At 59.2% G+C, this 22,195-nt stretch overlaps 1 protein-coding gene across 2 annotated transcripts in view; it reads left to right on the top strand.

The window, feature by feature from the left end:
* Window positions 1–22,195, top strand: part of GSE1 (Gse1 coiled-coil protein) — a 265,027-nt gene that overhangs the window by 155,949 nt on the left and 86,883 nt on the right. The window contains exon 1 of one of the 2 annotated variants that reach the window (XM_012661274.1): window positions 6,153–6,185. The exons of the other annotated variant lie outside the window; for it this stretch is intronic. The gene's annotated coding sequence lies outside the window, so the exon portion shown is untranslated. Of the gene's footprint in view, window positions 1–6,152; window positions 6,186–22,195 lie in introns of those variants that run through there. 2 annotated transcript variants of the gene reach the window in all.

The raw sequence follows: 22,195 nt of genomic DNA on the forward strand, positions 1-22,195 counted from the left end.
AGACTCTTCTTCCAAATAAGGTTGCCGTCACAGGTTCCAAGCGGACGTCTCTCTTGGCAGAGCGCCGTTCAGCTCGCTACACAGGGGCAGGGGAGGCCCAGGCCCCAGGAACCCGGTTTAGACGTCTGAGATGGACTGCTCACCCTGGGTGGGGGCCGCCCCGCGGCTCCCTCGGGTGATAGGGAAGCAAAGGTGGAAACAAAACCTGGGTACACAGACGGCCACTCTGAGGTGTGCCCGGGCACAGAGTCCCCTTTCTGTCCCGACCTCGGGCTTGCTTATCTTGGGCTGGGAACATTCATAGACGTTCCAGTCATCTAGGAATGACCATAGCCAGACAAGGAGACACCGGGTGTGTCCTTGGGCAAGTGACTTCACTTCCCTGGGCCTCAGCATCCTCGTGTACGAAACATGGTGATGGGCGTTGTAGCGTCTGTCTCTTGGAGGGGGCAGGTTCCAGATGGGGTGACGCCTGTGGAATAACAGGTAGCCTGGAGCCGGGTACACTGAGGCCCCAGCAGTGATAGCTGCGGTGATCGTCGTTACCGACGTTATCCCAAACACAGGGCTGACTACTGCTCTGTTTACGGAGTCTCTGTGCCAGGTGCGGAGTAGTCACATGGCCTCGTCTTTCTGGAATGCAGGGGTGATTCACCCCATTTTCTAGTTAAGGAAACTGAGGCTCAAAATGTCGCTGTCACTGCCTGAGAGCACACAGTGGGTGGGGGCCCAGCTGGAATTTGCAGTCTGGTCGGTCTGACGCCAAACCTTCGCTTTATGCTGCCTGGTGGTTACTATCATGGACTCTGGAACCAGCTTGAGTTCAGACCCCAGCTCTGCCACCTGCTAGCTGTGTGCCCTGGGGCAAGGGGCTTGCCCTCTCTGTGCCTTATCTGGAACATGGAATGCATGGTGACCTCGAGCAGGATGGGCATGAGGACCCAGTGAGTTATCCGTGGAAAGTGCTTCCAGCAGCAGCTGGCGCAGTGGCGGGCTCAGGAAGCACCAGCTGCGTTATTATCGTAGAGAGGGAAGCAGAGGCTGCCCACCGAGCACGGAGGGGCATTCCAGGTTAGCCACACAGCCTCCCCACCCCTCCCTTTCCTGGAACCCATGGGGAGCAGGGCCCCTCTCCAGAACTTGAGGGTGCAGCCTGGCCTGGGAGCCACCAGAGTGCCAGTGGGCACAGCTCGAGCCCAGGCGCCCACTGTGTGCGCCCCAGACCCCGAGTCTGCAGCCTCGGACTCAGCACGTGCTGGGCGGCTATTTTTATTGTGTTCAGCTGACTCTCTTGGCCAGCGGGCTGTCCCCGTGCTGTGGCAAAGGCAGCCCCTCTAGAGGGGTTTGGGGACCTCCATTTCGAAGGGGTGGGGTGGGGAGGGGGCCTGCATCTTCAGAGTGGGGGTCTGGTGGGCTGCACACCGACTCCCCCTCCCGGGAAGCAGCCCCCTCAGCCTTTTTTCTCTTTGAGAGATGAAGTGATGTTCTTTTTTCCCCCCGCCCCAGAACAAGGTCAGGGCCCCGTTCTTCCCTCTGACCCTGGGTCGGCTTGCGGCTTGGGCTGGGTCTCTCAGGGAGGTGCTAGGCCTGTGGTGTCCCCAGCTTTTGGGAAGGGCCAACTGGAGGCTCAGTGCTGGGTGGTCCAGCCTCCCCAGCTTCCTGCCTCTTTTCCAGAAATGACTGACTCCTCCCCAGAGGTGAGCTGAGAGAGGGAGGCAGAGGGTGGTGCCACAGCCTGGCTCTTGGGGAGAGGAGCGGTGGACAGAGACAGAGGGACATCCTCTCCTTGGACAGAATCCCTCTGGGGCGAAAGCCCCGGGGCGGGCAGCTGGTCCAGGGGTGGCCTAGCCCACCCCAACCCCAGCCAGGCCTTGGGCACCGTCGGAGGCGGCAGCTCCTCTGGGAACGAATGCTGCAAGGACAGACTCCAAAAGCCACAGCCAAGCCCCGAGGGCCAGTGAGCAGGGAAGATCCATCCAGCTACCCTGTTCAGCCACATTGCGGCCAACAACCGGGCCGTTCCAGGGACAGCCAGCCCGGGAGGCAGGCTGCTGGGCATGGTGGGGGGGCTTGATATTCTTCAGCTGTTTTGACATCCGGTCACTCGCTGTGTAGCCACCCTCCCAGAGTGGATCACATACAAAGGTCTCTGTCACCAGGAAATGTCACTAACCTACTTTGAGATGCCCAGACCTGGGGCCAAAGGAGACTAAGCTGTCACTAGACTCCCAACAGCTCTTGTTCTTCCCAGGGGTGTGGCTAAAAGCAATTAGGGCTTGGCCCAAGCGTTTGCAGGCATTCAGATACTTATTAGGGGAGATGTTTGCCTTTGACTAGGAAGCCAGGGGGCAAGCAGGGCTGGGCCTGCATCTCTCTGGGCCTCTCCTCCTAGTGCTGCCCACCACCCCAAGCCAGGCCGCGAGCTCGCCAAGGCTTTGCCGTACCCCTCCCTCAATTTCCTTCCCCGGGGGACCCGGAGTGGCTATGTCCAAGGGCCCGATTGGGACTCCAGACGAGAGACCCTGTCCCCATTCTCCCAGAGCTGGCAGCCTTCTCCACAGGTGGCTTCCAGAAGGCAATCTCCTTTCTGGCAACGGCTCCCCCACTGTAGCAGGGGAAGGGGGGGCACCAGCAGATTGGGGTAGCACCCCTCCCTCCGTACCCTGCCTGTGATTGGCCCATAATTACAGGTTTATTGCCTGTACAGCTATTGTGTAATGACATGTTTGCAAATTAATTTTTATGGCTCCTGCCATTAGCATATACAGTAGAGGAAGGTTTAGTATTAATTACTACTGTTGTTCGTGTAATCCCGGAGAATTAAAAACCAATAAAAGAATGACAACAGAAGCTGATAGTTTAGGGTCTTTTAGCAAAATAGTTTTATTTTTTTCCCCCAAGTAGGATCAAAGATTTTCCAAGCTTGTGAGGGGTTAGGGGGGTGGGCGGCAGCTCCCCCAGACAGTCTGCTGCGCGTCCTGGTACCCCCCCACTCCCAGAGGGGCGCAGATTGTGCAGTATGCGGGTGACAGTGGGTGATAATATAGGTGGGTGGGAGGCGAAGCGGGGGCCTGGCTGCGGGGTGGGGGCACGGAGCGGGCAGGTGCTCGATCCCGACCCCGCTGCTGCCCCCTTGCAAGGCTGGGGGGCGCAAGGGGAGGCGTGGGGAGCGCGCCGCCGCCACCAAGCTCCGGAAACAAAGGGCCGCCGGCGCCAAGGGCCTGGCGCGACCTCAGGGGTCAGCGCGGGGCGGAGCGGCCAGAGGCTGGCGGCGGGCGCGGGCGGCCTCGAGCGGCTGGTTTCCTCCAGGTCAGCAGCCCTGGCGCCCTCCCCGGTGCCCTCGCGCGCTCAGCCGCCCGCGGGGAGGGGGCGCCAGGCGGGGCGCAGCAGGGGGATGGGGGATTAGGCTGCTGCTCGCACCCCCAGCGGCCGGGCCCTGGAAGAAGGCGGCCGCCTGCACGCTACACCCCCGGGCCGTTGGCGGCGGCGGGAGGAGCGCCACCCCTCCCTCGGCTCCGAGCGCTCCGCCCAGCCCATTTAAGATTTTTCGGGCGGGGAGGACGGAGGTTGGTGAGTGGCACGGAGGGGTCAGAAGTCATGCCGGGCGCCCCCCTCCTCCAATTTGCCCTCCAGAGCGAGCCTCTAGGGTATCATATTCCGGGAGTTCAACTGTCATTTGAAGCCGCCGCGTTTAGCAAGGACCCCGGGGCTGCCGCTGGGGACCCCTGATTTACGCAGTGGTTGGAGAGCGTTGGCAGGAACCCAAGCCTAGCGTGACCGCGGTGCCCCGCTGTGCTTACCTGCGGGCTCCGGTATGTTCCTCAAACCATGATTGTATCTAGGGTCAAAAGGTGACCCCTCAGTGTCACCAAGTCGTGATTCCGGCTGGTTGTGCCACCGAGGGGCCCTTCAGGAGGTGAAAGGGCTTGAAAATAAATTGTCACATCAAGCAGCAGCTTTGCAGCTTGCTTACAAGGTGGGGGGGGTGGTGGGACGTGGGCAAATGGATCCTGTCTCTTTAAAATCGCTGGGCTGGACAATGAGCGCACAGGATGTGGTTTGGCGGCAGGGTTTTTTCCCCTTCGATTTGGGGAATTATCACATGGGGCCTTCTCGAGCTGGTGTGAAAGAGAGGCGGCGTGGGGAGGAGAGATACAGGCTCCACACTCAGGCGCACACGCTCTGTGCAGTTGATCGTTTCCTTAAACCAAATTAGCCAGGGCTGTCGTTACTATGGTGCAGCCGGGGCTCGCAGAGTCCCAGTAATAGCATTTATTAGGTCTGTTTGCCTGGAAGCATGCCTTCCCGGATCCGATAATGCACCAGAGCAGGGCGAGTGTGGGAGACGGCAGCAAGCATTTGATTACACTTGCAACAGGGATTTTTAAGGGGTGGAGTGCCGGCTGAGGGGGTGGAGAGGAAAGCAGGCGAGCCAACCGCTCGCCCGCGGAGCTGGCCGGGCCGCCGGCCTGTGCGTTCCCGCAGCCCCGTGCGGGTTTCACCGAAGGCAGCCCAGCGCCCCGGGGTCACGGTTTGGGGCTTCTCCTCCCGGTCCGGGCGGAGGGTGAACTCCCGGCTCCCGCAGCTGTCAGACGTGGGTGGGGAGGGAAGCAGGGAGGGGGAGGGCGCACGGGCGGGCAGCCAGCGCGCGGAGTTGGGCAGCCGGAAGGGGGACCGCAGCCGCCCGCTGTTTGCAAACGGCCCCCGCTCTGGGGCAAGGGGAGCACCCCGCCGCCAGCAGCAGCACCCTCCCGGGCGTGCAGAGGGGAGCCCGGGCCCCGCTCCCCGTGCGCATGGCTCCGCCGCCCGGCTCGCGAGGGGAAGCTCGCAAGTGAAACTATTATTATCGCGCTGCGAAGCATGGAGCTCCGGGAAGACGCCGCGTAGAGACGGAAGGAGCCGCCGCCGCCGCCGCCGCCTGCAGCCGCCCGCCGCTGCGCCCCTACCCTTTCGCTTTCATTAGGGGAGACAAATCTGCTGTCAGCCAGCCAGCTTTCCAATTTACCGATAATGATTCTTGCATGAAAATTGATCGAGGGGCTCTCCACCGCCGCGCGCGCTCTCGCCTCCCCGCGCTCCTCCTGCCTCCTCCTGCTCGGGCGCCCGAGCCCCCGCGAGTTCCTCCTCCTCCTCCTCCTCCTCCCGCCACCCCCTCTCTCTGAGTCAGTGGTGGGACGCCGGCCGGGGAGATAACCAAAAAGCGGGGGAGGGGTGGCGAGGGGGGGAGGGGAGCCGGCTCCCCAGCCTGCTTTCTCCTGCCCGGGACTTGTTTGCAATCGCTGCCTCTTTTATTTACGAGGAGAAATCTCCCCCTCGGTACTTCTTGGCTGTTTGGGTATTAATTTTCTCCTCTCCCCTCTCCCGCGCGCCCCCTCCTCCGCTCCCCCCACCCCGCCCCTTCTCACCCAGTAGCTAAGGGGAAACAAAACAAAGCCGATTTCTCCTTGGCAACCAGAGACACCCCCCCTCTCGCCGCCCCCCTTCCTTTTTCCTTCTGGTTCTGAACGTGAAACCCTGTTGGAAACAGGTCTCTTGACCCTCGCCCTTGACATTCAAATGGCTGAATGGAGGAGAGGTTGCTACTCGCACGTCTCGGGGGCTGCTGCTGTCCCCCCTCCTCTCCCTCTTCTCCTTTCAAATGAGTAATCCCTGACGCTCTCAACCCCCCAATTTCATCACCCGCGCCCCCCCTTTATTTTTCTCTCGTCCTCTCCGCTCTCCCGCCCGCTCTCCGCCGCCGCGCTCCCCCCTCCTTTTTTTATTTGCATCTCAAGTCCAAAAGGCAGAAAATACACACGCGGCGAAGACGCCCCGGCGGCCGCGGAGGCTCCGGCCCGTCCTTGGTCGTCAATTACCTCGTTGTGGATCTGCCAGGGCCGAGGTGGCCGAAATGGCCCGGGCGCCGGCCGGAGACGGAGCCTTTTGATCATCTTGGGGAAGAAGAAAAAAAAAAAAAAAAACAGGACTGATTTTTTTTAATTTTTTTTTTCCGTCGCTCTTGGGATCGCTTTTCTGCCTTTATTTTATTGTTTTGGACATTTTTGAGCGCCGTGGCTTGGACAGTGCTTTTTGTTTCCCTGCTGGGTTTTAATCTATTTTTTTTCCTTCTTCGTCCCTCTCTGGCCACTATGGAATTCTAATTTGAACCATGTTTGGATTGAAGCCGCCTCTGTATTACTTACCAGGTAAGCGAGCCGTGCGCCTCCCCAGGTCCCGCGCGGCGCCGGCGCGCCGGGGACCCTCCCTCACCTGACCGCCCGGACCCCCCAGGCTGGGTCGGGGCGGCGGGTCCGCCGTGCCCCCCGCGCCCCCCGCGTCCCCCGCGTTCCGGGTTCCTCCGCCGCGGTCCAGCCGCGCGGTGTGCGCTACGTGCGGCGAGGAGCGCCCACCCGGCCCGCCGCCCCCACCGCGCCGCCGCCGGGGCTTGTGCGTCTCGCTCCTTTTGTCTGCCCGGAACCGGCTCCGCGGCGGCGGCGCAGCGAGCGGCCGAGGCACTCGAGCCCTCCAAGGTGCATTCAGCACCGGGTGTGAAGTTACTTTGCCGCAGGCCGCCCCGATCCGGTAGCACGCCCCCCCCAACCCCCGTGCCCCAAGTCCTGGGGCTCGTTTCCCTCTTCCTCCAGCCAACCCCTCTGCGCGGTCTCTGCACGAGCGTGGCCCGGCCGCCCCCCATTCCTGCCTGGGATTCCCTGGAAGGTTTTGTTCTGCCGAGGGCGGAGGTGGGGGGGCGGCCAGGGAAGCTCGGGAGGGTATTTGGCGTGGCTTCCTGTTTCCTTAACCTTCCTGCGCGCTGACAGCAGCTGGCCCTGTAACTTTCTGTTTCGGGGCACGTCGCGCTTTCGGCCCCAGAGAGGAAGGGAGGGGATGACAGTGGAGGGTTTGGGGAGCCCCGTCTGATTCACCCTGTTTGTACTTCTGAACCTTGAACATGACTGAACGTGGCCAGCGAGAAGCTGCTGGGCCAGGACTTTATGGTGAGGGAGGGGGAGCCAGTGGTGAACTCTCAGGGCCCTCCCCCAGGGGCCGGCAGCCCCCCAGGGTCCCCCGGGCAGGGGAGTAACCGACCAGGCCTGCCCCAGGTGGGGCCACGTGACCGCAGGTCAGGAAGGCTGTTCTGCCCCTGACCGCTTGTTCTAGGAATGAGCTGTTTTCATTTTCCCTTCCTTCCTTGAGAGTTTACCTCCCTTGGGCTTTGACACACAGCCCCCATTGAAGTTGGGGTGTCCATGGGGGTGGGGAGATGTTGAGGTGCTATAGAGAGCAGAGGGGAAGTTCCTGGTTTTCTCATGTTGAGGCTTTAAAAATTCTGCAGAAGAGGCTGCCTTGGAGGTTTATTTCTGAATTGTTTTGCTGGGGAGAGGTGCACGTGGCCGGGTGTTGGGTTTCGGGTTTTTTTCCTCCGTGTTCAGAGGATCCTGTCACTTTTGCTAAGGCTCCCACACCACCCTGGTGTCCCTGGGAGGAGGTGTGGGGGGTGGGATGGGCAGGGCAGGACCCAGCTCCTTTGGATGTGGCCTTTGCTGTCCTGACCAGGCAAATGTTTCCACCGAGTTAAAGGGCAGGGCGGAGGGTCACCAGAGTCCAACTGACTTGAAAAGTAGGAAGGACTTCTGGTGTAGACAAACCTGTACATTTACTCTTTTTGAGTTTCTCTGTGGCTGTTTTCAGTTTCCCAGCCCTTCCCAGTAATGGGCGACTTGGTCTGCGTTCCCTGCTTGGTGTCTATGCCATTTTTATGGGACTGTTCCTCTGGGTATCCATTTCATTTTTGATCTCTTTTTATTATTTTTTTCCCCTTCCACTGCGTGAAATGCCAATCAGCACTAGCAAGCTTGGCTTCCCCTCCCTCTGCACTTCCCTTAACAGATGCAGCACCTTAGGACTGGGAATCCCCAGTTTAGAAAAAGGCTGTAACATGAGGGTGACCTCCTCTGGAGCTCAGAGAGGGTGACCTCCTCTGGAGCTCAGAGCCGTCTCCCCCATAGGAGGCTACACGGTGAGTGAGAGCTCATGCCTAGTGACACTCAGCGCTTTAACCCAGCATGCAGCAGCATGTTCCCGCTGTAGCTGGGGTTTCTGTTCTGCCTGCCCCCTGGTCTGTGACTTGGGGACAGCAGGGAGCTTTCTTTCCTCCCTGTATCTCCTGCACCTCCCCCCAGCTCTGTGCACAACACCCCATCCCCCCACCCAAGACGCTCTGGACAAGCTTGTGGTAAGAATGAATCTTCTTAAGTACAGGGCGTCTTCAAAGCACAGGTGTTTGTAATCTACACCCCACTTCACCTGCCATTGGGTGGCTGCTGGCGCATATTTATTCATCAGGTGACCGATTTTCTGTTTACACAGGCAAAGAGGAGGAGGAAGTGTCAGGCTAGGAAATTCAAAGCCTTTAGGGAAAATCAGCCCAGGCTGGGGTACAGCCCCCAGCAGGCAGTTGGGAGGGATGAGTTCTGCCAGTCTTGATCTCCAGGGAGATTAGGAGAGGTCAGAAGTGTGGGCAGGTCAGGGTACATACAAGTGAATCTCAGCCTAGGCTAGAAGATTCCGTCCCCCCTCCCCAGAGTTTTTTTTCTTTTTTTTTTTTAAAGGCCCTCGCTGGGGTTTTACACTTGATTGTCTTAGTGTGATATGCAGCACTGTTGCTTCCCTGGGCTGTGACCTGTCCTCTTGAGCACAGTCAGGCCTGGTTGCAAATGCTTTGCAGACTCCTGTTGATCTCAGTTCCCCCCTCTGAGATTGGTGCTGCCATCTGCCCATTTCACAGATGAGCAAAGTGAAGCCCAGAGGGGCTCAACGATTTGCCCAGTTTGAAAGTGGTAGAGCTGAGATGTGAAGCTGGCTGCCACCCACCACACTGGTTGGGGAAAGAGGGGCCCAGGTGGCAGTGGTGGCCCGGTATGGCTCGGGTCTTTGGTCTTAGGTGAGAGGCAGAGCCCCTCCCCATGGAGGCCTGACACCCGGGTGCTCTGGAGCCTGTCAGCCCTGGCTTCTGCTCCCGAAGCCAGATCCCAGACACCACCACAGGGAGCCAGGGCCCAGACCCTGCCTGTGCAGCCATTGCCCTGGGGGCAGCCCGCAGTGAGGCTGGCAGTGGGCACCGGCTCCTCCTGTTTGACAGGTGAGAGCACCCAGGCTGGGCAGTCCGGGGAAGTCTGGCTCTGCCTCTTCCCAGCTGTGTCCTTGGGCAGTGACCAAAGCTCTCAATTAAGCCTCAATTTCCCCGTGTGTAAAGCGGCATCCAGAATTGTATCTCCCTCAATGTCAGTGTAAGGCAGGGGCCGGCAGTCGGCAGCCCTGTTGTAAATAAAGTTTTATTGGCACACAGCCACGCCTGTTCTTTTATGTCTCGTCTCTGGCAGCTTTCACAGGGTAATGGCAAAGTTGCGTCTTTGGACAAAGACCATATGGACTGGCCAAGCCCAGGATGTTTATTTGCTATCTGCCCTTTACAGAGAAAGTCTGTCCACCCTCCCGCCTAGGGATTAAATGAGTGAATCTTCACAAGGCATAGAGGACAGCGCCTGGGATGCAGTTAACACTTAATGAGTGCCTATGATAATAACGATGACTGTTCTGTTGTAGTCACTATTACTGTTACTAAGGTGGAATTATTTGTAGAAAGTCACGGAGCTTCTTAGCAGGGACTTGAACTCAAGCCTGTGGGCCAGGCCTCTCGCGCCATGGTGCCGCGTCTGCCTCTGTGCTGTTTCGCTGGCTGGGGGACTGGTGTCCAGAGGACACTTGGTTTGCAAGGGGGGGAAGCTGCCGGGGCATGTGCCAGGGGAGATGGGGATAGGAGAAGGGTGGGGGCAGGTGGGCATGGCCTCTGCCTAACTGCAGATGGGGTCCCTTTGCGAACTTTCCTTCTGTGTAGGCGCACGCCCAGTTACCCCCTTTCCTGAACTCCACCAGACTGCCAGCCCCGCGGGCGGGGACTGTGTGTGTCCCCTTGTGCTGGACTTAGTGCCAGACCAGTAGTAACAATCATAAAAAATAGTAATATTGGTGCCAACTGAATGTATTTAGAAAAATAATAATGAGGGCCAGGGGGTGGCTGTTTCTTACCCAGCACCTGTGTCGTGCAAGACACAGCGCCAGCGTTAGTCCTCGGAAAATCTCTGGGAGGTTGGGCTACTCGTATCCCACTGGACAGCTGAGGAAACTGAGGCCCAGAGAGGTTTGGGTCACACAAGCAGTACATGGTGCGGCCGGGCTCTGACCCCGGGCAGTCTGGCTCCGGAGTCCCTGCTTGATAAATATTTGTTGAGCGCGAGGGAGAGAGTCGGCCGTTGGTATTGGCGGTGGCGCCCTCCTGGCCTCTTATCTCGTTCCTGGCATTTGTGGAGGGACGGACTCCTCAGCTGTCAGTTGACCCCAGCCTGGCCCCACGCTGAACTCTTGGTGACCCCAGCCTCCCCCTGGGATCGCCGTCCACTGCCAGGAAGGATGCTTCAGGCCCTTCAGTGAGGAAACTGAGGCCCGGGGAGGGCCGGGGCTTGGCCCACAGCCATGCAGCCTGCTGGTGGTGGCACTTGGACCCAGAGTCTCCCCCGGAACGTTTTCCCTGCCCTGCGGCCAGCGCAGGTCATTGATAGCTGGTCAGGCCTGGCATGGCCCCTCTGTGAACAGCCTCCGAGGGGCTTACAAGAGACTTTGGGGTATCCAAAGAAGTGAAGCTAGGGCCAGGCGGCCTGGGGGAGCCGCTAGATTGTATTTTTCACCCTCCACCCCAAGAATGCTTCCAGAAAGTCGTCGTCATGGCTCAGCGTGGGGCTCTGCTCAGGGCCCCCGGGGCCGGGGAGGTGTCTGGAGGTGAGGCCCTCCAGCTGCGACTCCCGGCTCCCAGGGCGCCGCTCAGCAGCCGGGGCTGGGAGGGGTGCCCGCAGTTGCCAGCTGTGCCCAAGCTCAGGCCCAGCTTCTGGCTTGTCACAGTGAGCTCTGGGGTCGTAAGGAAACCCACGGCTTTGGGACAGGCCCCGGAGACACCCCAGACCTGCTCTGGGGGCAGCTCGGGCCTGAAGGGATCTGAGTCTGGTAGAAGGAAAACATGGCTATTCGTGATTGAGAAAGCCACTTATTTACAGCTCAGAAACTCAGCGGGGACAAGCATTTCGGTTCCCATCTAGCACTTTCCAGGCAGTCACTAATTAATCTTCCGATGCCCCTGAGAAATGGGGAGGGGCCGCCACGTTTCCATCTGTCGGCTGGGAAAGCCGGGGGCCCTTGTGTCCCAGCTGCGGCCCAGCCCTTCTCCGAGGGGCCTGGTCTGGCTCCCACCTCCCTGCCCAATTTGGTTCTCATTAAGATTTTTTCTTGCTTAAATGTGTTGTTCTGACGCCATGGGTGGGAATCTGATACAGCCCCACTGGAAGCACTCTTGCCTCTTATCTTCCTGACTCCGGAGTCACAAGAAGTTTTCTTTGTGCTCTGGGAGCAAATGGTCATTACGATACCTGGATTCCGGCCCGCGAGTGCCCAGGGATGGACGTCCCCTCTGCAGGAGAGAGCGCGGGGCAGGGGGCAGCTGCCCGGGCCCACAGGGCTCCCAGACAGAGCCAGCGAGGAGGGAGGTGTCTGCACTTGGGGGCCTCTGTCTCCAGCCCGGTGGCCATGTCGCCTGTCCTTCCCCGGGACGTGGATGCCCACTGGGCTTCCCTCTCACCAACAGCAAGCGCGAGCCAGTCATCTGGTCTACCCTGGCATTTCACAGCTAAGAAATGAGAGCTCAAGAGACCTTGCTGGGCCTGTTGACTTCAAATGCTTCTTCTTAGACTTTTGGGGACACTGGGGAGGTAGAGGCAGCCTGTTCATCCACTAGAGTACATCCTATCATACTCTGCTTTGCAGAAAAAAGAAGTAGACGTTTATAACCCCGAAAGTAGCCTTTCTAGGAGGGAGGGTGGAATCCCCTCCCCGCGTATCCTTGGCGTCGTCTCCTTGGTGGTCTAGCTCTGCAATCAGTGGAAATTTTTTGAAGCCACGGGGCGGGGGGGTGCGCATTGGAAGGGAAGAGGGAATTTGGGGGTGAGGGAATAAAAATACACGAGGTGTTCTTTTTTTTTTTTTTAAGAGCTCCATATAGATTTAAAGTCCTTTTGTTAATTTAGGAACATAAAACTGCGTGATGTATAGTGTGGTTTGCTCGTAAAATTACTAAGTGTGGCATATTTAGAGCTGTGAAGGCTTGAGGTAAAAGGGAGAAAAATCAGCGAGAATTTTCTTACTAGTCTTTAGGGGAAAGTGCGTTTTTCCGGCATTCCCCACTGATGGCAGCCCGGGTGGGGCTTAGTAGGCACCTCCAGTTCCAGCTGTGCTGGGAGGGGTGCTGGGGGCGACCCGGGTCTTCGTTAAGCCAGCCCCAGGTCTCGCCCCCGAGCGGGAGCCCACCCAGTCCTGGCGTCCAGCCCCTGCCTCCGAGGATCAGTGCCTGCCCTGTCCTTTGCTCCCTCCCTCCTGCAGCGAGACAGGAAGCGCCCTCTGACCAGGCCTGGCCCGCTGCCCAGTGGGCATTTGGCCGCTTGCTTAATGGCCTGCAGGGTCAGGAAGTCATGGAACTTTGGACTTGGAAGGAACTCAGAGGTCAGACGGCCAACCCCTCCCCTCCTCTGGATTTGGTGGTCTCTCGGGGTTACCTTCCCGACAGCCAGCTCGGGCTGGGCTCTGCTCCCTGGGTCAGACCGGCCATGCCACCGTGGACTGTTAGAATGTTTCTTTTCACAGGAACACGTGTTTGACCTAGTTCTGTTCTCTGGGGACTCAAAACGAGTCTGCAGCTCCCAAGCATCATCCCTTTAGGCCCCACTTGGGTGCTAGGCACCGCACTGAGGCTACCGGGCAAGGATCAGGGAAGGAGGAACGAACAGGAAGCGAGATAAGTAAAGATGGAGGTCTGGAAACTGCCCGGAGCATCCTGGCAGAGGAAATCTAGGAAGGCTCCCTGGAGGCAATGGCACTGCAGGCAGGCTTTGGAAGTGTGGAACTCAGGGCGTGAGGCTGGTACAGGGAGGAGGGATGCACAGGAATAGGGGAGCTGCTCCTGAGATAGCGTTAAGTTCACGGCAGGCGTATGGAGCACTGGGTGCTGGGCTGTCCCTACCCGAGTGGTGGTTGTGGTGTGGCGGGCACGGATTGAACAATCAGGGTGACGAGGGCTGGTGCTGAGAGGTGTGGAGAGTTTTCTGGGCGTGCAGAGGAGGCAGCAGTTTGGTTTGAGGTGGGGGAGGAGGCCGTGTGCGAGAAGGCCGCAGGGTAGAAGTGACATTTGAGCTGGCCTTTCTACTCTGGGGCGAACCTCCGCTCCTCACCGGTGGGGACTTGGCAGGGAAGGCCACCACGCCTGCCCCGATTCTTAGCGGCATCCTCTAGTGGCGAGGCCCATGCTTTAAAGAGGCCATGGGGACTCTTCCAGAGGGTGTCCAGACAGCAGGCCACTTCCAGAAACCCAGGGCCCCGAGAGCGAGCCGGCAGGCTGTGGCCTTACGCAGAAGGGGTCACACTGTCACCTGGTAGCTGTGGCTGTTGAGTCTGTCTCCTCTCTCTTCCCAGCCCACCCAGACACACCCTGCGTGTGGACCGAGTGTCCTGCATGGGCCAAACCCTGGGGGCCAGAGAGATGCGTGAGGCCCAGCCCCACTCGGGCCTCAGAGCGCTCGGGGCAGGGCAGACAGGGCGCAGTTGCTGGGGGCGGGCAGAGGTGGGCCCCGCAGGGGCTTGGGGGTTGGGGGCAGGCGGCATTCACCTGGACCTCCCTGAAAGGGCAGGAAGGAGGGGTTTAGCGGAGGGGAGGGTTTGGCGAGGGGGTGTAAAACAGTGTGGGAATGAAGCTGGTGGGTGGGTTGGAACCACATTTTCGAGGGTCTTGAATGTCATAAAGTCAATGACACATGAACGCGATTCTGGCATAAGTGGGCGGCAACCCAGGGTTTTAAGCAGCGAGTTCACGTGTGTATTCAGCACGTGTGTACCGTGTGCCAGGCACATGGAGACGCAGCCAAGAAGCCCCCGAGGGCTGTGCCCTCCCGGAGTGTCCATTCCCACAGTGGACACAGGAAGCGTCCCGTGATGTGGGCTCTGGGGGAGAAGGGGGGGCGGGGGAGCCGGCGTGGGGGCGGAGGCTGTGTGTTCGCCAGCTCTCCAGGGGATCCTGCTGCCCGCCCTGTGGCCTTCTCAGGCGGCCTCCACCCCCACTGAAAACCACATTGCTGCTGCTCTGCACGCCCAGAACCAGGCTGTCCCATTCACCTGACTCAGGGGCCCCAGGAGGTTTGGGAAGCGGGTGTGGGATGGCTTGTACTTAGGCCAGGCCCAAGGCCGGGAGAGGGTGTGAGAAAAAGCAGGAAGGATCCTGGTCTCAGAGGCTGTACTCCAGGAGGAGCTGGGTCCTGACGGCCAGGGTTCTTGGGGTGTCCTTGCGGGGTCTGCCTGCAGGCCTTGCTGGTTCAAGGTCAGCAAGCTTTTCTAATGCTACAGTGCTGCCTGAGCAAGGGACTCGGATCAGAGCCGTGGGCTCCTTACTGGCTGCGTGGCTCTGGGCAGGTTACTTACCCTCTCTTGGCCCTAGTTTCCTCATCTGCTAAATGGAGCCATTAGTGCTCCCTACCTCCTAGGGTCGTCTGAGTGAGTTGGCGAGAGGCACTGGCCAAGTGCTGCAGGACCGTTGGCTGCAATTACTGTGTGTTTTTTTTTGTTTTTTTTGTTTTTTTTTTTGAGACAGAGTCTCACTCTTTTGCCCAGGCTAGAGTGAGTGCCGTGGCATCAGCCTAGCTCACAGCTACCTCAAACTCCTGGGCTCCAGCGATCCTCCTGCCTCAGCCTCCCGAGTAGCTGGGACTACAGGTATGCACCACCATGCCCGGCTAATTTTTTCTATATATTTTTAGTTGTCCAATTAATTTCTTTCTATTTTTAGTAGAGACGGGGGTCTCGCTCTTACTCAGGTTGGTTTCGAACTCCTGAGCTCAAACAATCCGCCCGCCTTGGCCTCCCAGAGAGCTAGGATTACAGGCGTGAGCCACCGCGCCCGGCCTGCAATTACTGTTTGGATTAATAGTTCCTGGCTGGGCTCTGCGCTGCCCCTGTCTTTGGATTCCAGACAGGCGTCCGAGAAGAGAGCCCTTCCCGGGAGACCTGGGCAAGTCGCGATGGAGGTGGTGGGCCGGGCAGGCAGGGCATTGCTGTGGGGCCTTGGAGCAGCTCAGACTCCCGAAAGGGCTGTCAGCCAGCCGGGCCCTTCACAGCACGGTGCCCACACGGTGGCAAGTTCTAAATAAATAAAGAAGGATGGAATCTCCCTGGAGAGAGGTCCAGGCCCGTTCCCACTGCCCCCACGTCAGAAATGCCCCGCTGGGTGAACCCGAGGCCTTAAGGTTCGTCGCACGGAGGGCGTCGTTGGCCAGACCGTGCTCTGCAGAGAGCTTCATCATAATAGATTCCTCCTTCCACCTCCCACCCTCAAAGGATTCCAGTGTCACCCGCCAGCAAGTGACAGAGCCTGCAGCCAGAGCCCCGAGGCAGACTGCACCTTGTCTCAGAATCTGGGGCCTTCTTTGAACTGGTCCTGACACTCCCCTCCCCTTGTCACTCTTGTCCTATAATTCATTTAGGATTAGCTTTCAGACCTCCCCGCCAGTCCTAACTTCTGTCGCCTTGGAAACTGTGTCAACCGTTTGCTGGTTTCCTGTGATTATCTGACAAGAGAAGGGGGGCCAGCGGAGAACATAAAGGAAGGGGAGGAGGAGATAAAGCGGGGTCTTCGCCGAACTGGCTGCCGAGGGCCCGGGGTGAGGGGGCAGGGCCGGCAGCTGCCTGGGGGGGTCACAGCGGCCCCTCACGCTGGGAACCAGCCTGCAAGTGTCATCAGCATTTACCTTAGATCTTTAGGGCCCGGGGACAAAGTGTCACCTTCTTCCCCGACCCCCACCCAATTTCCCTTTTGGAAAGTTTCACTCACGGGCTAATTTCAACCCATCTTCACTTTAGCGCCAACCGCGGGGTGCCGGGCCATGGGTGGGCCGGTCAGATCAACAGTTGGGGGGCTGATGGGTGCGTCCGCAGGGGACCGGGACTCCCTGGGATGGAGGGGGACTTCATAAGGACACATACGGTCGTAAAACATTGTTTTATTTTGCTCCCAGATGCCGCGGGTCAGGAATTCGGAACGGGCATAGTGGGCTGGGCGTGGTGGGCTGCGGCTGGTCTCTGCTCCGCTGTGCCGGGGGCCTTGGCTGAGAAGACGGGAAGGGGAGGTGATTTGTTGGCCAGAGTCCAGAGTCACCTGAAGGCTGTGTCTCGCGCCTGGCGGTTGGTGCTGGCTGGCGGCGGGACTCTCAGAGCGTGGCTTGGGCTTCCTCCCAGCATGGCGGCCCCAGGGCTCCAAAGGCAGGTCCCAGCTCCCCGGGAGGAAGCCACGTGGCCTTTCTGAGGGCCCACAGCGGCACACCACGTTCCGTTGGTTACAAGTGAGGGATGCGCCCACCCAGATTAGTCTGGAGGGTCATTAGGCTGTACCCCTTATTGGGTACAGCCTCATAAGGGGTACAGCAAGGTTCTAGAAGAGCTTGGGGCCTGGGAGATGTTGGTGTTGCCTCTCTGGAAGATGCGGTAGCCGCACACGCTCCACCCACTCGCGCCTCCGTGAAGTTTGCGTTTCCGGACCGTGTGGCCTTGCCTGAGGCGGGAGAGATTCCATCCTCCTCCAGGGTCCGCTTCTAAAGTTTCCTGAAGACGGAGGCGGCGGAGCTTCGAGCAGAGGCCTTGGTGCTGTGCTGGGGCGGCCTTCGTGCTAGTGGGAGCCCCCCAGTTTCAGGTTCTGTGAAAGTAACCGCGAGGGTCGTTTCTGAAAATAAGGGTGTTGTCACTCGTCACGGAGGAAAGACCGGGATCGGTGGGAAGACAGGAGTGCCTTTTGGGCGAGCCGCTAATGAGCTATGTCTGATTTTATGAAACTCCGTGGTAAATTATTAATTTGGGCCAGAAATGAAAGTGTGGAACCGGATAGGCTCATGAATATTCATCGTCGATCCAGCGTGGGCTCGGGCGGTGGCTGGAGCAGGCAGCCAGCCTCCTGACCCAGATACGGGCGGGCTCCCCGGGCGGAGGCTCCTGGGAACCCTTCCCCGAGCCCGCCCTCAGTTTCTCCGTCTGTAGGTGGGGCCGATAGCTCTCATCGCATTAGCACAGGTGCAGCTAGACCAGGGCCAGGGCTGGGGCCAGCCTGGGACAGGGGTGGGGGGTTGGGGGGGGGAGAAGTCAGAGGGTTCTCGACCCCACCCCCACCCCACCCCCAGGTTCACAGCAGTCTGTTCACATTGTGGAGTCGCTGCCCTGGTGATCCCTGCACGGAAAGAGCCAGAAGCCCCTGCTCCCCTTTAGAGCCTCCCGGAGGTCAATGCTGGGACCTCTATTGACACGAGGGTCCCTTTCGCAGACTGTCTTCGGTTCCAGAAGATGACCACAGTTAGCACGACTGCGGTCACCTTCCAGGTGGAGCGTGGTGGAGCCTCTTCTCGCGAGCGGACCCGCTCTCAATAGTGAGGTGGCGTTTCCAGCGTGGTCCTGCTGGCGCCCTCCCCTCCCCGACAAGGCCCAGCCTCTTAGCACGGGAGGGAAGGCCTTGGGCGTTGACACCTACCTGACCGTCCAGCCTGCCTCTCCTCCACGCCTTTGTCCAGACTGCTCCTACCGGACTGAGCTCGGAAGTCCGGAAACCTTTTGGACTCACCCCGCTGGGACTGGCATCTCCTCCCTCTGTGCTCCCAGGTATACAGTGAGCGTGACCTGCCATCGTGGCTGCTCGTTTATAAGGGAGCGTGGCATGGTGGCCGAGCAGTCAGGTTCAGACCCTGGCTCTGCCTTTTCTCCTTGTGAGAACTTGGGCAAGTTACTTCAACTCTGTGCCTCAGTTTACTCATGAGGCGGCTCTGAAAATCCGAAGGCTTTTACATTTAAAGCGCTCAGCGTGGTGTCCGGGGCTTCTCAGTAGGGGTTTACCTGCTCTTGGTATCCTCGTTCCTGCGATCGTCACTGTCACATTACGCCTGGGATCGGAGCTGCAGGGCAGGAACGCCCGGGCGCCCCCAGCCCACGCCAGCACACGGGGCATTTGCGGACGCTGTCGTCTCGTGTTAACGCGCCTTCCCTGCTTCTTGGTAACCGGTGATGTCGGTGTACGCGGCCCACAGCGTCGTGCCGTGGGGAAGGCTCGGAGGCCGCGTGGGGCCCGTGTGGGTTTGCTGGGTCTCTCCGGGGGCCTTGCACCTGCCCTCAGCCCGGACAGGCCCGTCGTATTGCAACCCCGGAGACCGCCTCTGCCTGGAGCCGAGGCCGCTTCCTGTCTGAGCCCCAGAGGGTGGAGGTGGGGGTTTCAGTCCTCGCCTCTCGGAGGAGAAGGACAAAGAAAAGCAACATTTCTGGCGGCTTCCGGGGTTCGAGCTGAGCTATGAACTACGGCCCCGGGTTCCCAGCCTGAACTGGCCGCTGCTTGCAGCAAGCTTTTCAGAGCAGCGGGTCTCTGGCCGGCTGAGCAGCCAGATGGGGTCAGAGGTCGCTTGTCTGGTCCCAGGCACACCGGGCTGGTTCCAGGGCCTCCTCCAGGGCGGGGGAGTTCTGGATGGCCTTGGCACTTGGTCAGGGCTGGCCTTCAAGGCCTTGGCGTCGGGGAAATCCTCAGAGCCTCTCCGCGTGTGAGAGCCGCCACGCCTGTGCTCGGGAGAGGGACTGCTAGGGGCTGGGAACGACCTTGCCCTGACCCGCCTCTGCCGCGGTTCTCGGGGGCCTTGATCGTCCTGGCACTTGACCCTGGCCTGCGGGGGGCCGGGGAAGGCGTGCGAGGTTTTATGTGGCTTATGGAAACCAATAACTCCACCTGCCTGGCTTTCATCTTGATTTCGATGCCTTTGACTCAGGGCTCTGTCACCTCCCGGGTGCCAGGGCCCCGGGCCGAGGCAGCGGCGGGTCAGACCGGTGGGGCGAGCTGCCTGGGAGCAGCAACAAAACAAACAGCCCGCAACCGGCTCCCTTCTCGCCCTGGTTTGGAAAGAGACGTTGGCTTCTTGCAACTGTAACTGTCTGGGCAGTTCCTGAGCACCTGTTGGTGCCAGGCCCGGAGGGGCTGAGGGGGAGAGTTGAAAGTAAGTCACAGGTCCTGCCGCGGAGGCTCTCAGTGCCCGAGGAGGGGAGGAGCTCGTGGGGAGCGGCCTGACTGCGGGTTTCTGAGGGTTAGAGGGATACAGATGACTCCAGGCGCTGGGAGGAGGATGGAAAGTTCCCATTTGGCTGGAGTGATCTGGGAGGACTTCCTGCAGGAGGTGGTGCTTAAAGCAGATTCTGAAGAGTTGGTGGGTTTTGAAGGGGGAAGATAAAGGGAAGAGGGGAGAGGTTTTCATCTCGGTGTGCCACAAACTGGGCGGTGACCTCCACCGACCCGGGATCTTGTTAAAGGGCAGGTTCTGGTTCGGTGGGTCCGAGGGCGTCTAACCGGCCCAGTGGGAACTTTCCCTCCCTGGGGCTCCTGGAACCACATTCGCCCTTCCCAGGCCCAGAAGCTGCACAGAGAGTCACCGGGGGCTGGACCTGCACTGCCTAATGTGGTAGCTACTGGCCATAGGTGACCATCTGAGCTTAAAACTAAATTAATTAAAATCAAACAAAACCAAAGCCTCGGTTTCTCAGCCACCCCAGCCCCACTGTGAGTGCTCTACTGGACAGCGCACACAGAGACACTTCCATCATCACGGAAAGTTTGCTCGGCCACAAAAGACGGAAGGCTGGGCCTGTGACCCTCGGAGGGACGCCAGCAAGGGCTGGGGACAGTCACCGGGTCTTCTCAGGGAGGCTCTCCAGATCCTAGAGGGGCTCTGTGCTGTGTTTGGGGCCACAGGGACCTGGAGGAGGGACCCAGCCGACCTTTCGACCGAAGCGCAGGGATAGGGCAGAGGCATCGCGAGCTGTGGCCATGGTCAGGCTGGCGGAACGTCCTGGGGGGGCCGGGGCGGGGAGGAGCTGGCAGCCAGGGGCACGTTTGGGGTCTGAGAGACGGTGGCGGTGCCTATCTATGAAATGGGGAAGTGAGCGGGGGGTGGGGGCAGAAACCACCAAGTGACGGTTTCACGAAGGAAGGAGTGGTTTCCACCGTCATGTGGCATTGGATTTGGGGACCAGGTGGACCCAGAGACCAGCAATCTTAGTGCCTGGTGACACACACGCACCCCTCCCCTGGGCAGGGTAGGCACACAGGCCAGGGCCTCGCCCTTCTTTCTGGAGCAGGTTAGTGATGTGCCCAGGGTGGCAGACGGGAGAAAGGCTGCCCTGGAACTCCCCCCTCTTCCCCGGGTCTCTGAGGGCTCCCGCCCCCCCGGGGTCCCTGCTGCTACCAGGCCTCAGTGGCGTCTTCCCAGTGCTAGAGAAGATCCGAGAAAGGGGACTTGTGAGATGTCAGGGTGCTTTCTGGAATGGATATGGGGCCCCCGTCTGTCACCTGAAGAAAAGCCCACTCGGGGAGTCCGCAGATGACACTCAGAGCATCACGAGAGAAAGGAGCCGCACACACAGGCCTGGTGGAAGTCCAGGGAACTCAGGCCTGGGAAGAGGAGGTTTGGATTGCGTTGGAGAGAATCATTCTGGGTACAGTGGAGCCTGCTTCTGGGGACACCTGAAATCCCAGGCGAGGACTCTAAGGGGCTTCCCGTGGCTTGATTGATCCAACCTTCCCCACCCATATCAGACAGGAAGTGTCACCACCAGCCCCATTTACTGAGGAGGAGACTAAGGCACAGAGAGGTTGAGTGACTTGCCCAAGGTCACACAGCTACTAAGTGGTGGAGCCAGGGTTTGAACTTGATGTTCTGATCCCAGAGGCAGTTCGGAGACCCCTGTTTCCAGCCTCTCAGTTACCCCCCGCCCCAGGATCATGGCACAAAGCTACATGGAACACATAGGCAAGAGCCCCACCGCAGAGTGACAGCTCCCTCCCGGCGTGTGACATCACCCCCACCCGTGACACCTCGCACAGGTCCTTTCGCCTCCTGGAGTCTCAGTTGTTTTTTTCCGATGACTGAGATAGTTCACACGGGGTAAGAGTCACCCTTCGAAGTGTGGGATGCAGCACATTGAATTACACTGAGCACATTGAATCACAAAGTTAGTCGTTACTGCTGTCGAGTTCCAGAACATTTTTTTTAATGCCCAAGAGAAACCCCTCCCCATGAGCAGTGTCACTGCCGTTCTCCCTCCCCCAGGCCCTGGCCGCCACCACTCTGCTTTCTGTCTCCACGGATCTGCCTGTTGGGGACGTTTCACACAAATGGAATGACATGACACGTGGCCTGTGTGTCTGGCTTCTTTCGCTGTCGTCATGTTTCAAGGCTCATCTGTGTTTCGTGCCTTTTTACAGCCAAATAATGTTCCATTGTGTAGATCGGCCACGTTTTGTTGATCCGTTCATCTGTGGGTGACATTTGGGTGGCTTCCACTTTTGGCTGTCGTGAATAATGCCGTCATGAACATATGTGTACCCGTTTTTGTGGGGACGTATGTTTTCATTTCTTCTGGGCGCCTTCCTAGAGCAGAATTGCTGGATCCTCTGGTAACACTGTGCTTAACCTCTTGCCTGAGTGTCTCCCTGGGCCTTGGTTTTCCCAGCTGTGAAATGGAGCCGTGCCCTGGGGACCTGCTGTGTTTCTGTAGCAAGTAACATTTTATTTGGAAACTCTTAAAGAGCTAAATGGTGACTTTTGTTGCTGCTATTAATAGTGACACCAGGGCCATCAGAGCAGGTGGCCAGCAGGTACCCTGGCCTCTGCCAGTCTGTGCCTTGGATGCCTTTCCCCCACTCTGGCCACTGGTCGCTCAGATTGGACTCACTGTGAGTGAGTGTCCTCTGTGTGTTTCAGGGGAACTTCCTAGGAATTCAGGAGAAATTTCTCCAAAGCTGAATTCCATAGAAAAAGAGACCAGGGCTTTGGGTAACAGCTGTCATCCTCCCTGGGTGGGAATCACAGGAGAATATGGGTACCTGGGGACATCCTGTCGGCTCAGCCTCTGGGAACCAGGCTTGGGAGAGGTCCACTCCGCCCACGCGGTGGGCGCGGGCACTGGGCCTCCCGTCTGGCTGTCGCGAGCAGCCCCCGGAGCCGGAGTTTTTCTTGGAGGGTGTCCAACCGGTGCAGAGCTGGCTTGGCCCCGCGCTCTTGTGGCAGAG

Source organism: Propithecus coquereli, unplaced genomic scaffold (genome assembly GCF_000956105.1).
Source record: "Propithecus coquereli isolate 6110/MARCELLA unplaced genomic scaffold, Pcoq_1.0 Scaffold701, whole genome shotgun sequence".
Taxonomy (NCBI): Eukaryota; Metazoa; Chordata; class Mammalia; order Primates; family Indriidae; genus Propithecus; species Propithecus coquereli.